This window comes from Mycteria americana, chromosome 5 (assembly GCF_035582795.1).
Source record: "Mycteria americana isolate JAX WOST 10 ecotype Jacksonville Zoo and Gardens chromosome 5, USCA_MyAme_1.0, whole genome shotgun sequence".
NCBI classification, from domain to species: domain Eukaryota; kingdom Metazoa; phylum Chordata; class Aves; order Ciconiiformes; family Ciconiidae; genus Mycteria; species Mycteria americana.
Window position 1 is genome coordinate 40,356,743 of NC_134369.1, and position 15,666 is coordinate 40,372,408.

Sequence of the window (15,666 nt, forward strand, 5' to 3'; positions counted from 1 at the left end):
AGACGAGTACAACCTGCAAGTCTGTCTTTACATAACTGCAGATAAGCAGTGTTTAACCTACCTTAGTTTAAAAGCCTTTCAGCAAAATGCATGATGACTACACACGCTATCAAAAATAATCTTCGACCGACCACATGCTGTGTAAGGGTACCAGTGAAATACTTCATAAACAGACAAAATGCAAACACGCACAAAGGCACAAACCACTAATGCCATAAACAACCTCAAGCACAGTACAAACAAAATGCATGCCAAGAAACCTGCTTAAAAATTTGTATCATAGAAAAGCACACTTTCAATGTCTGAAAATTTATTTGATTACTTATTATACAATAAACAAAACTACGCAAAGTCCATGATGGTCCTTGAATGAAACTTCTGCCAAGCTCTAGAGACTGTTTATTATTTACTGTCCCTGGACAGATATATGTTATGTATGACCTTCAGGGTAGCTCTTCTTGTTCTCCATGCATAGGTCACCCAATAAAAATAGGCAACATATACATGATGTGTGACCATGTGTCCCCTATATGCTTATCACATTTATAAAAAACCAGTAATTATTAGGTAAGTATTTGTGTACTCAGCAAATTTACTTTGGGTACTCCAATTTACTTCTGATATAAATCCACTTACTTCAATACAACTTTGCATCTGTAGGTAAATTCACTTCTATATAGAATTCAAAGACAGAGTTTCATTCTTACTGGACTGATTACGGTGCATACGAGAACCACAACCACGCTTTTGAAAACACCTAAGGCCTCACAATGGCATGCCAAAGCCAAGCACTTCAGTACATAACTAGGCACTCTGCTGCCAAGTGAAGCTCTTAGCCCATGCTTGGCAGGCAGACTGGCTGCAGACAAATCTGAATAGGATTCATGTTAGTGAAAAACAGAGAAGGTTGCTGTTAAGTAGGAAGTACAGAGAAGAAAGTCAGAGCCCAGAACCTGTCCCTCAGAAGGAGTTAGGTCTATCAGTTCAGTCTGTACGCTAGAGTTTAGTCTGAGGTTCCTCCCCTTCAATCTCTTCTGGGGGAGGTGTGAGTTAGGACCAATTTAGCACCCAGCTTTACGACAGGAATGACAAAAGATGTAATTTCATGAAAATTACTCCCAGATTCTTCCTATATCCTTTTACTATTGATGTGGCAAACAGCAGCACAGTGTTGTGGCAGGCTCTGCACGGCATGTTTAATGGATGGCCAAATATGTAACTGCTAACTCCAGTCTTTTCCTTGCTGGAGCTCTGACTTTGATCTTTTTCTCTTCTCACACAGGCATTTATGTTCATAAAACCTGCAGGAATGTTGTGATCTTCAGTCCTTTGAAAAATTCAGTTACACTGACCAAATGTTTACAGGAAAAACTGTGGCAGAAGAGGGCAGATAAAAAGATGGACTGGTAGAGCATGTCTGGTTTCTTGAGGCTAAACCCACTCTATGCCAATAATTAAAATGCCTAGCTGGACACAGGACATCCAGGCTGGAGTTCATTGAGAATCAGAAGTGAATCAGAGAGTTAGCTGACTGGTAAGAGGTGCTGAGAAGAGAGGGAAAGTCCAAGCGCAACACAAATCTGAGCACAGGTTTGGCGGGCTTTCTAATCAATGGCTACTAAGAAATACTGAGGTAAATCTTTCAGGGTATGTCTAAGCTGTCACCTCAACACAAGAAGGTTTAAGGAGTACAGTGAAAAACTGTGAATGGTCTCAAAGTAAGCTAGTATCAGAAAATGACTAAATTAAACCAAACAAGTTTCATTGATGACTAAAACAGACTACAGTGTGGGCACTGATTTATCAGTTCTGGTGACTCATACTGGGGCAATTTAACCAGTTGTCCATCCAGGCAGGAGAAGTCACTATCCCCATGGTAGAGACAGGATGTTCATTCTCCAGACGCTGCTGTTTATAACTAAGCATACTAAAATAAGTGCAATTAGTTGTCTTGCAAAGTACTACAGAATTTCATACCCCAGATTGGCTGAAAGGCGATACGCCACCTCTTCATCCATACTGTTCAGCAGATGCCCCAGGAGAATTATCATTTAAATTCAACAAATATCATGAAACTTCATTACCAGATTGCACTGATTAAACTGGTCAAATTCTAAATGAATTCAATTAAGCAGGCATAACTTTTCCACTGCAGCTCAGTCCTCAGAAAAGAACCACTTGTTAATTAGATTATTTACTGTTCTTTGTTTTTATTAACACGTGTTTAATTTGAAACTGAATAAACAGTAAGAAGTAAAGACCTTTTGTGAATTTTCATTAAAGGAATCAGTGTGTGCCAAAAACATGTTTCTGAATACTCTTCAGGAGTAGGAAAGTCTTCAGGAGAAAGTGGCAAACCAAGCTATCACTGATATTTCAGAATTTAGGGATAAACACAGAAAAAACATTTTTAACCAGGTGGACATGGAAAGAAGTGGGAGTTCCTAACGTTTTTTTTTTTTTCAGATCTTTTCCTAAATCAGAATTAAGTAACAAGATAGTTATTTTCCTTTTCGTTACCCTTCAGATCTTGCATATATGCAGCTTTAAATGTTCTCCTTTATTATCTATGCATTCTCTATGTGTCTTTTCCCCGGTGACTGTCTGCCTCTGAAGAATACTGATTAAGATGAACTGTGTATGCCTGCCCATTCTCAGCAGAAGCAAGTTTTTTTCAATGTTTCACTCCGACTAAAGATCAACTTGGGACAATCAACACTACTGCACATTTTCAAATTGAGATTTGAGAATTTGCTGGCTAGCACAAAATGTATCATTATGCGTTTGTAAATTTAGAAAGGACTTTCTCCTCTTGGTAGGAGAATTCTGACACATTATTTTTGTGGGTCTTTTTTCCTCAGATATAACATAAGGAAGTTGCTGGAGATACGGTTATCGCATTGCTTGTTTTTTTAAGTGGTTACCTACTTGTCCAAACTCTTTTGTAGCAACAATCCTCTCTTGTTGCAGTGAAGTAACTTTAGTTTATATTAAAAGAAATAGAGCAACTAAAGCTTTGGCTTTGGCACGAGTCAGAATTATCTGCCTGAAACCACGCTTGATTTGGAAGGTTTTGGCTATGGTGGTGCAAATCGCTATACACAACTTCAGACTTTAGGTCAGTAGGGGATATTCAAGTTCCTTCGTGATAACTGAGCATGACTCAGTGATTAAAGATGTCGGGTGACCCAACATCTCTGGAGCTCTGCTACAGAAAATAAAGTCGCGGCCAGAAGCCTTTAAACCCACATACTTGTCTGTGCGTTTATTAATGTCATCCCTAGTGGCAAATGCAATATATAGTTTAAAAAAATACTGCTCTATTTTTTTAAACTGGATTTATAAAGTCCAAATGTTTGCTTAGAAATTAAACATTTTGGTACTGGGGCCTCTAGGATATGTTGGCAGTGGAAAAACTAACCTACACCAGATGGCAGAGGTTAAAGAAATACTATAAAATATGGCTTCTATTCATACAGTTCTCAGACAAACAGAACCCCAAGCAGAAAAAAAACTGTGAAAGTGGAAAACCTTTTCATTTGCTTACATTTCTCTTTGCTACTCAGCAAACCTGAGAGGTATTGTATCATCACGTATCAAGAAAGTAATATGCCAGATTGTTGTAACAGGTGGAATATGTTTGTTTGTAACACGTTGAATCTGAAATAAAGAAAGGACCAAAGTTACTAAAGGTTCTACAAAAACATTTACAAAATGTAAGTACCTCAGTTTTGTACCTGCAAAGCTTACTGCATAAATGAGAATTTGAGACAATAGCTCCATTTTGCACACAAAATATAAAAATTAAACTCTCAATTTTTTACAGGTTCAGTTAATTTAGCTAGGTGAACATGTAAGCTAAGGAGATAATTCTGCATCAGCACCTTTAATTAACCATTTCATAAATATAAAAGAGAGCAATTTTTATCTAGACTTCACCCTATTTTATCTAAACTATATCATCTCTACACTTCATCCTTAGTTTTTGTATTTGTTTCTAAAGCTTCTTAAAATCACAACTGTTTTGTAACTTCAATGTACTTGACTTACATAGCATTTGATGAATCTATTATTTTTATAATATAAATGCATTCTTATAATAGAAATACTTCGTGTATATTTTTTGTCACTTCAAAAAATCCACTGTGAACCCCAATCTGTAAAGCAAAATGTGTGATATAACCCATTTTCTTATCATATATGTAGTCATGTGATGTTTAAAAAAAAAGAGAGGAAAAAAGCTGATGTGAACTTGAGCACAATGGACCATGCTGACAAAAATATTCAGTTGTCAAAAATGCAGATGGCATAAAAGCACAGAAACAGATCCGTTATTGGAGGGGTTTTTAGTAGGAGCTATTGTGTGGATTTTTAAAATTGATTAGGTGCCTAAAAATGTAGGTGGGTAGCTAGTAAGGTCTTCAAGGATACCTAAATATTTCTTGAAAATCCTGTTTATCTGAACAGTTAGGTACTTGATACCTTGAGAGACATAGTCCAATGTCTGCGATGATAGAAATAAATGTTCTCCCATATAAACAGTGGTTAAAAAGGAAAACAGCAAGGCGTCTGAGGAGGGAAAAGCTCCCTGAAGTCTTGTCCTTTTCCCTAAAAAAACCAAAAAGGGCAAAAAAAAAAGCTGAAGCAAAGGGAAAGCTCTGCACAATGAAAACAACTACTGAGCCGTTCTTGAGAACATTCTGTAAAGATTTTATGAAGTTTCTGAGCTACTAACGAAACAGCACTACTAAGGGCATTCAGAACGAGGATTAAGATTGGTAACAAGCTACCTGGCCAATCTCAAGAGTTCAGCTAGAGGCAGGCGCTGCCTTTTCCTTCCTGAGCAGTTCCCAAGAGACAGAGAGGGATCCTGAAATTCAGAAAGTGCTTAACAGCTACTATGACTGTTTCCTCCTTCTGCCCACTCTATTTTTGCCCCTTTTTCCTGTAAGAGTAGTGGCATTTTGGTGTGAATACAAACCCCCTTTGCGACGGATAGAGTCAGTGTTCATAATAAACTCATCTCTTATTGCTAGGCAACACTGAGCAATGTGAATTTGTCACTTCTGTTTGGTGCAACTTTCGATTTCACCTCCAACTGTAACAATATAGCCTGCTATATTTTAGATGCCACTGTGGTTGGATGCCATCCCAGGAAAGATGTGAACTACTACTGACAGGGAGTGAATGACTGGCAATGGGCATAAGCAGTTTTTTGATTCTTAAGCCTTGACATATAATTAATTGTTAGATTTATTCTTCTATGAAACTCATACTTCATGATTCCTACTTACTGACTGCCTTTTGGAAAAAGCAAATGGAACATACAAATTTCCAGTGAGGCGAAGTTTTGTTTGCCTGTTTACCTTTTTCATGTGGTATTTGCTCTGTTCATATTCTTCTGCACCGGCTGTCTTTTTGAGGGGTGACTATATGTAAAATTCAGATCTTAAGTATCCTCAATCAAGTGAATATCATTATTTCTAAGGCATATCCAATTATTTGTTTGAATAAATATGTTCCTTACCTTAAGAAATTAAGGTTCAGATTACAATAGATGCTGAGCAGCTCTTACGCACTGCCGAATACCCCTAGCATCCAACACCACCAGTTGTCGAGGAGCTCAGATTATTGCAGAATGAATACTGTAGTCACAATTTTTTCAATCTGAAATGAAACCCCCCATTCAAGATAAAATAAGTTTAATGCTATTACACCCTATCTAGGCTTTTTTGATTAGAGGGCTGATAATTTTGTTTTTAAAATTTGTGTGTGATTGTCTAACCTGGCTACTGGGTCTCTGCTCTTTGATCTTTGAAGAATTAGGTGTGTTTGGGGGCAAAAAAGGGAAAACTGAAAACTGATATTGTTTCACCACCTTTGGCTAAGATATAGCTAGAAAGAGGGACAAATTTATATTTCAAATAAAATACACATCTTCTAAAAAATCATCATCATTATCACCAGTCATTTCTCTAAATGTTTAGAAACATTCCACAACCACATTAACTACAAAAATATGCCAAACAACTGAGAATCTTAGTAATATTTTAGTCTTCGCATATTTTCAGTGACTCACTGAAAACAAAAGGAGTTTCTGTAACTGTATGAATGAACCATGGCATGTGCGTGTTCTTTTCAGAAAGGCCAAGGGTGCAGTTCTATTTTCTTAGCTCTGCTTTCATATTTATGTGTCTCATTTCCAGCTCATTGCTGATGCCTTAGTTGCACTATCCATCAACACTTTTATCCTCCTTGTTCCTCAAAAAGAACATAAAATCCTTTTTTATGTGGTGGTAATATTATTGCAAATAAAAGCAAATACCAAAATCTTTATTAGTCTGCCAAAATAATAAACTATTTAATAAAAGCATGCTGTAAAAATAAGGTCATTTGCATCACTCAAGTTTCTTGCAGGAAATACAGAGAATTATTGGTCAAAAAGTACAAACTGACAGCAATTATTTCTGTTGTTGATCTAATGCTGCCTGAAAATGGGTTAAAAAATGCACTGAGGTTTTGCAAGTTTGCTGTCTTTAAATGTTTGTTTTTAATGCTGTTTTATACAGAGGACACTGGGAGAATCAAATTTTTCAAAGCTCTGCTTTTTTACCAATCTTCTCCATAATGGAAGAAGGAGAGACTGGATAGACCCTATTAGAAATCTTTACTGCAAAGCTCATAGTAACCTTCTGACTCCCATACTGCCACAAGATTTATCATCCAAATATTTACCATTTTTATATTCCATATTAATTGTATTTGGTTAGGATTTGTGTCAGCTTTAGCTATATGATTTTTTTTTCACCTTTTTCTTTTGTCATTCTTGCAGACAGATCAATACAAAGCTTTTATTTAAGAAGTTTGTTAAATGTTTAAAGTTAGTCAAAATATGCTTTTAAAATCATGTATCCAATGTCTGATCTTTTTTTCTTGTTGTACTACAAACCTGACCATTATTTTCGCACTGCAGTTTCTCTCCCCATCTGGCAGTTCTGCAAATATGTTATTGATAGAGCACAGAAAAATCAGTTGCCGTGGTGAGATTTAAACACTGCTTGTGATGTCCCTGCATACTTCCCCAAAAGAACCTGCATACAAACATTAAAAATAAGATAATCATATACATTTATAAGATCATAAACAATCTTATTCATCAGACACAAAGTATTTACCTTAGTTGCCATAATCTAAATGTTAGGGACTGATCTTTGGAACAACTGAGTTAAAAGGTTTCTGAAAAGACTCTTTTTTTAATACTTATTTCAATGATGTTTTGTAATGTATGCAGTTGTAAACCCCTATAAATCTCAAAATACTCTGCAAGGTATAGCTATGCCCACTTTACAGACAGAGAAACTGAAACAAAGAGCAGCTGAAGTCACATGAACGATCACGCAACAATCAACAAGTTATTGATCAGAGAACAAAATTCCAAGATTCAGATCACTGGTGCTGTCCCAGTATTTTGGGGCTCTACTGCCTCTGCTTCTTAAGCGCAACAGAGATGCTCCACTTATTTAGAGGATGAGACCTGTATAGGGATGAAATATTTTAAAAATACATTATATATATTGAAATGAGTACTTCATGGAGCCCTGTGAGTATATTCAATCATGCTTTAAACCATAAACCAGCCAGGAGTTATTCTCCTTGCTTCACAGACTGCAGACTGCTGAAAGCTGAATTAACTCTTCTATGAAATAATGTTTAGGATGTCATGTGACATGTGCAGGGTAGATAAAAAGCATGTATGTTAGGAACAGCACTTTTTTTTTTATTCTGAAGGTGTGGAAATTGGGTATTTGCATATATTAATAGGCTCGGTAACTGTAAGTTTTTGTCTTGCAAACACCTGAGCCGGGTTACGCATTCTGGTAAAGTCACCCATGTGTAGGTGAATTAGTAGTTTCCAAAGTTGACTTGTTTGGATACTGCACACAGCAACAGCAGTTGCTGGAGTAACAGCTCCCAGCTATATGCAGGACTGTGTACTTCAGCAGGAAGGTGTTCAAGTCTTAGGACAACCGTACCATTGAAATATAGAACATGTACAACAGTTTCAGAATACTCCATCATTAATCAGTGGCATAGTTTAAATTAAAAGCACTTGCATTGTATGTGCTTGGTATTTATTGGGATTGCTATGCTATGTATACATCATTAAGACAAACTGTACAGATGGGATTTTAAAAGACTTAGATAATTGTATGAATGTTAATTAGAGCTTTGTCTATTCAGGCTAAGATATGTAATAAAGATATCACCAAACCACATTTTTCAGAATATTATATCTTGTATTACCTGTAAAACTCAGCAGATTTGCAAAGGTCTTTTAAGGATTATTTCTGAGTTGGGTTGCTTAGGTACAAGAGAATTAAGTAAATTGTCAACAGTGAAACAAATCAGTGGGAGATTCCTGTAGATAATAATTTGTGACTGAAAAGACTATAGATTATTAAAATTGCCTTCAGATTTTATAAAAAAAACCCCAACCAACCAAACAAATAAACAACGCAAGCCAGGCAATGGCAACTAGCAAATTTAAATTAATGTCCACGCAGCAAAAAACAGGGATAGCTGTCCCTCTGGGTTAACAGCATAGGTGAATGCGGCCAGAGAATCTGTGAAATGAACCCATGGTTCACAACCTGGCCTTTCAAGCAAATGTCTGCAGATGGATGGTAAACTTCTGCTCTTGTCTCAGATCTTATTCCTGAAGTTGTAACAATTCTGTGATGTTATTGCAGTAATACAATGACTGCAAAACTGTATGGTTTTGAAAATCATAATGCTTACACTAAGACGAGAGACCAGGTGTCCTGGTTTTTGTCTTTGCCCAATTTCTCAGGTATTATAGAACCAATGGGACAACTAGAAGAGATCATTTTGTTCAAAACTAGTTCTTATTGATATAGTAATAAGAAGTGTCTTTCAGACTCCTGCAAAGTATTTCTTTACTTCAAAGCTTAAACGACATCAAAGAAAGCATACAGACAAAGCAGTGTTGGAAAGGAAGTAACATGCCCTTATTTTTAGCACTTGCCCACTTGTCACTCTTAAACTCTCATCTGCCTTTCAAATGTAGTGTAATCTAATTTTTATGCATACTGTATGCTCGTACAGACAATTTCCTCATTTCAGAGTATGTCGAGTTTGGTAAAGGCTTTTGTACTTTTCCTTAACCTGTTTCAGAAATAGCACTGTCACCATTTGTCTCAGTAATATATAGGATGATGGAAATTGACATTTTTCTATATAGAAGTGAAAAGAATATTAGTTTTATCAAAGACTAGATCCCCTCTTCCCCTCCAGTTAGATTTGAATTTGGTCACTTCAGGGCTTACTGTGTAGGATGATTTTAAGCAATGGTCCCTGTGGTTGCAGGCTCTATCACCTAATAATTGACCATGACAGGAATTATATGTCCAAAGCCAAGGGGTAGAGTGAATAGCATATGTCAGGGTCAATTATAAGGTGGAAGACCCTGCAACAAAAAAGACTGCACTGATTAGAGCATGATGTTGACATGGGAGCTGATGCTTCAATGTTATTTCAAAGGGCACTGTCACAGCCGCCCTTCCTTGAGGTCTCAAAATCAGAGGCAGATTATGTCAGTGGTTTATACTACACATGATGTAATAAAGTTCAACGGGACATTGAAAGTTACAATTGATTTGTTGCTTTTTTGCAGTGATAAAATGCTTTACCTGTATCACTCAAAATTAAGCTCGCTACTTCCAAATTAGGTCAAAACAGCTCCATACTTACTAGATTAATTCTCTTGTGAAAAATCTGACTGTGAGACGGAAAGAGTATTAAATGTGACAGTTAAAAACTGTTTTGATTGTTAAAATTTTTCACAATATTTGTACTGGCAAAATTGAACAGAATAGGAACAGCAGAATAGAGAGAAAATAGTCCTTTTGAGTACTTACAGCTATGTTATAAGTATTTTATGGCATGGGAAGATTTTTGCAGTGAAACGAATGGGCCAAAAAAGCTGCTGTTTGCTTATTCCCCTGAAACTTCAGCAGCTTTAACCTACTGAAATGTTCTTAATCAGTGACAAACTGCAGAACCGTTTAATAGGTGAGTAATGATCCCAAATTATATACCACCACGGTAAGATACTATAGTTCATTTTTAGATTTTCATTGCACCAGTTCAAAGTTCTGATTCTTTTCTTTGAAAACTGTTTCTCTAAATTTCGGTGTCTCTCTAAAAATATCCCAGTCATTTCTGCCTACACGATCCCAGTGGTTTAGCCCATGATGATGGAGAAGATACTTTAGCTTAACCTCATTAACTAGATAGCTAATTTCTCTCTGTTCTCATGGGTTATTATCCACGACCACATTTTTCCTGGGTGTTTTGCAGCCATCAAATAGATGGCTAACTCCCAATAAATTAAAGCCTATAGTGTTAGACTCAAAGTTGTTGCATGATGAACACATTATAAGGATTCTTGAGTCTAAAAGATCTTTTTCTTCTCCTTTAGAATGGTTAATAGGAGATCATAGTGTCTGACATACAGAAACACTCCAAAATTTCCATCTTCAGCGTCTTCATCGGTAGTTAATACAGCCTCACAGGAAACATGTCATGTTAGATAACAGGGACTTGGTTTTGAATCTTGTACATGTACTTCTTTACAATAAACTCATCTCTGAACTACATTTGTTTCAATGTAACATTAGAATAGCTCTCACATTTGTCTTGTATTTAAAACTTATGCAAATCTAAAAATTGAAATGTTTATTTCTAAAAAATCAATTTTTTTCTTTATAAGTGAGAACAAGATAGGAGGATATAAAAGTTCTTTAACCTGTAATACAACATCCACGCTTAACTTTTCCATTGCAATCAAAATAGATACATGTAAAATAGAAACTCCTTTGGTACTACAGGCTTTCAGGCTCAGACATTTTTTTTTTTTCCCTTAAAAGTACTGAAGGACTTCATGTGCAGAAAAATACATTAAAATCCCATGGATTAAGCTGAACAGAAAAAAGGTAGATGAAGGATTTTGCCAGTCAAACTTGACAGTTTCTCTTGCTGATAACTACTGTTAGTGCTTTTACTAATAAAGTAAAAATTTCAAACACTGAAAACAGACCTAGTAAAGTGAAAAAACTGTTCAGCTGCCAGTGAATATTAATTTTAGCTTGTGCTAGTGCCTGCTGGAAATGGAAACAGACTGGACATTTTGATGGAGGCGTGACCTTGTAAGGTTAATTTTTTACTTTTTGACTTGCTGAAGATTGGTAGATTAGTTAATGAAAATTAAGTTCATCAAAAGCTTAGAAAAACTGGCATCAGATAAGGACCATTACCTATCAGTCAAGAACATATATATAATGCTATCTGAGGCTAAATTCTGTTTCTGTTGCAGTGGTTAATAAATACAGGTCTAAGAGTCTTCCTGAATGCTAAATAGAGGACACAGTAAAGTTGCTGGATTTCATAGTTCTGCAGAAACAAGTCAAATCACCTATGAAAATGACTAGCCTTGTCTTATCAGGACATAGGAACTATATGATTAGCTGTATATATTTTTAGTAGTGTTTATATGGAGTACTTAAGAGCAAGAAGCCCATAGGCCTGGTAAGTCATCCTTCACGTACAGCACTGATCACTGGGGCCATATCTGTGTGAATGGCTGGAGATGGACCTGAAGTCACTGCATGCCTACTTCTGTCTAAAAAGAGGTGAACAGTGTGACGAGGTGTTCAAGCTAACCTTAGTAGGCTGTATTATCTTGGGCATGGTTATGCAGCATTCAGAGCAAAGCTCTTTAAATCTGGTGAGCTTGAAATGCAGACAGAATGACCTTGAGTCCTTCTACACCCGGGGGGGGGAAGATACGCCTCCTGAGAAATTAGTTTCATTCAGATTTTAGTAGTATGTCAATACATCTCATGCTTCCAAACCAGACGTTTTTTCCCCAAATTTAATTCCAGTATATCTCATGGAAGAGTTGATAATGTCCTGTTTACTGTGAAGTAAGTGAAAATACGGGGAAGTTGTCAATGACAGGCAGCTAAAGGAGCTCCACAGCCAGTTTCTTAGTTAAAAAGGCAGAAGTATCCTCCCATGAAATCTCGAATCATTTTTCTGTATTACATAAACAGCTTTGGGTATTAACAACAGCGAAAATTCTGCCACCTGTTAGATGAGGGAAACACCTCTGACTGCAGGAGAGTCAGAGCAGGACACTCTAATGAGGGGCCACAGTGGCACACTGCCAGCTGCACCCATGAAAACCATAACGTTCCCATTTTGGACTTGGCATGGTAAGCACAGGAGGAGATGATTTTCAAAATCTTTGTTTCAAAATGGAAATATTCTTCTAACATTACGTCTGCTTTATATATGCAGTATTCCATTATGTACTGGTGATTATAATAGGAAATCTTTTAATTAAGAACTTCAGTAGTTCACCTTTAACTGCCAATCACTGGATAATTGGCCCTTTTCTAATAGGCACTGTAGCTCAGGTATGCTAAAGTGACTGTTTCTCAGAATAACTTACTGAAAGTAAGTTATTTTTGGAACTCATTTATAAGAGAACTTAATTAACTATTCCAGATCGTTAGGGATACTGCATTGCATTTTTTAATCCTCTGACAGGTTCCTCCAGTTATATTAATTCATTATAATTATTTTCAACTTTCTAGGCAGAAAAGGGTGAGAAAGAAGCGCTGAGCCATTGCTGGCTTTCTGTACAAAGTAGCCAGTACTTCCCTGAGAAGAAAGGCAGCTTTGGTGAATTTTATTGTTTCAGCTGCTGCAGCAGTATAGCAGAATGTCTTGGGGATATCAGCTTGGGAGATGATGCACTGTCTTTTGTGCACTGTCATATGGCAGAACCTTTTAAGAGCAGTGACACTACACCAGAGATATTTCATCAGGTGAGCGAACAGATTTTCTCACTGAATATATTCCAAATAATTTGAAAACAGCATCTTTGGGGGTAAAATACAGATTTGTTTTGAAACCCCACTTTACTAATTCAATTTTGACATATTTCACAAATTCCGGGAGCCAAATCCCACTTTTTTATTTGTGCAAATAACTACTGATGTCTTCATCAAATGGAAGCAAGAATTCCAGTCTCACTAGCAAATGAAGCAGACTTTGGTCCTGCAGTGTCATATGTAACTTCTACTTCAAACAAGTCTGACTTGTAAGTAGAAATTTGGTTTTTGAAAGCTGTAAAACTGAATGCAATAGAACCATCTGCTGAAAAAACAGCAACATTGTATCAGAATAGATTAATAATAACAGACCTTTGAGAAAATAGGGGACTTCAGAATTAGTCTGTTTTCCAGACCTTCTAACAATGCTACTTAGAAGAAAGCTTTACAAGTCTTTGAATATTTGTTACAAAGCTGTGTGATAAAGCTACTGATTTTATGGCCTCTTCATTCTCCAAAGCAGCAGAATAACTTATGTACATGATTTTTAGACTTTCCGTGTATCATTGCTAAGTATTGTAAATGAGCATCTTTTAAGTGTTCACAACTGCTAGCTGAATTATTCTTTCTTGTGATAATAAGAAATAAAATTATTTCATTCAAACCCAGAAAAGATAGAGGTGATGTATGATAAAATACCCCCCCCTTTTTTTTTTGCAATAAATCAAATACCTTTGTTCTGCCTTTTTTACAGTTCCTCAGAGGTGTGGTTATTTTCTACCAGTTCATGTACTATGCAATATTGCTTCATTCAATTTAGTAATCTCTGCTAAAATTTCTGAGTACACTGGATTTACAGTTTTAATTCAGAACAGGCCTCCATTACCTTTCCAAGCCAAAAAAAGAAGCTCCAACCCCCTACTAAAATCCCTGCCCTTTCATCAGATTTTCACATCGAAGTAACCCTCTTTTAGAGCATCTAAGATGTTTTGAAGAGCAGAGAAAGCTTTCTAAGAATTATGCATTAAGTCATCATCACTAAACTAGAAGGAAATCCAACTGTCCTCTAATTCCAATGTAAGTCAAATATTTTGTCTCATAACTGCTGGCCTGTGATGGCTAAAGCATGAACTGAGGATTTATTTTCAAAACATGTGCTTTTTGTAATTATTCCTATGCAGAAAAATCCATGTTATCATTACTACCTCTTCACAACTACTTATCAAATAACTTTTATACTGATTGCCACTTCTTAACTTTTCAAAAGTGTATTTAGGATGGCATCATCGCCTTCATATCTACCCATAATTATCCACTCCTATTTTGCAAGTTCCAGTGACTTACTGCACAAATCACGTGCAGACTCAAATCATCTAAAAAAAAAGTCCTCTTTCAAACTGTTTCATTAGCTGTAAATAAAAAAAATCTTATATATTTGTCTCGCTAGGCATTTATTTTGGCACATTTATTGCTATAAACAAAATACTTTTTTCTTAAATATTTTCTTTTCTATTTTCTTCCATCTTTTCTCTTCCTGGGAACTTCAGACCCAACAATTTGTGTGCAAGGAACTTGTTTTTCAGAGGCTTGTGCAAAGCCTGATTGGTACAGATTGTTACATAGCGTTGTATAATATCATGTTACAGGGGGCTGATAAGTTAGCACTTGCAACACATAAAGCATACCCTTCATCCCAGCCCTGAGGAACAAAGCCTTTTGTGTTAGCTGTACCAGTTGCTGCAACTAAATTCAATGGGAACCACAAACTGGCATTCCTGGTCACTGCCAATTTACAGGCTGGATCGTAGGCACCAGCAGTGGCACCGCAGATGAAAACACTGAGCGGGGCAGCACTGAGGCTCACCCTGAGACGCGGCGCTGGTCCCCGCTGACCCTGCACACCAGGCTCCAGCAAGGGTGAGCAACCAACAGCACACCAGTGGTCTCTTGTCCCCGTTTTCAACGCACAGGCCCTCTGAATCAAAGCCTGGAGAGTGGTGGGCCCTCAGACTGCTGCTCAAAACACTGCCACAATACCCCCAGCAGTGGTTTTATCTGGTGGTATAAACTCTTAGTCTAGCGATATGGTTTCAAGGGCAGAACTAACCCACAGGTTTCTCCCGTGACTTGGGAGAAATAAAATTTTGCCTGGATTCAGAGACTGGGCACCTGGATAAGCTTTTCGTTGATTCAGCCTGCGAACCTATAGTGGTGTCTGTCGTGCATTCACAGCAGAAAGTTAGCCCCAAACGGGGATCACATAACAAGATTAGATTTTTGGTCTGCAGAAGCTGAAGCCGAGGGTGCAGGTGGACACACTGTGCTCGCTGGCGGGCGCAGAGGCCTTCAGCGAGGCAGCCGGGAGGTCTGGTCTTCTCTTCCTCCCTGCTCACCTCCCTCCTCCATCGACACGGGCTGCTGGAGGGCACTGCGGCGACTCGGAAGGGGTCCCCTTCCTCATCCTCCCCAAAGGGACGAGCCGAGGGGCTGAGGGAGCCCCACTCTCTCACCCACCGCCCCGCAAGCGGCCGGTGGGTCACACGCCGCCGGGCGCGCACCTGGCGCGGCCCCCGTCGCCGAGCAGCTTCCCAGGGCGGCTGGGAGCGCCCACGCCGGGCTCCGGCTCCCGCAGCCACGATTACGACTGGCCCGCGGCGACTTTTGAAGCCCCGCAGCATTTCTTCCCCTCACAGCGGGCCCTCCCGGCCCCTCTCCCCCGGGCCGCGGTGAAGCCGGGCTGCGACTA

General features: G+C 37.9%; 1 long non-coding RNA gene across 1 annotated transcript; it reads right to left on the reverse strand.

Moving 5' to 3' along the window:
- Nucleotides 1-3,545: 3,545 nt before the first annotated feature.
- Nucleotides 3,546-5,663, reverse strand: LOC142409749 (uncharacterized). Its single transcript, XR_012775761.1, has 3 exons — nt 5,528-5,663; nt 4,483-4,608; nt 3,546-3,660 (listed from the first exon to the last, which is right to left on the reverse strand). It is a non-coding gene; the product is annotated as an uncharacterized LOC142409749 (long non-coding RNA).
- Between the last annotated feature and the right edge of the window lie 10,003 nt (nt 5,664-15,666).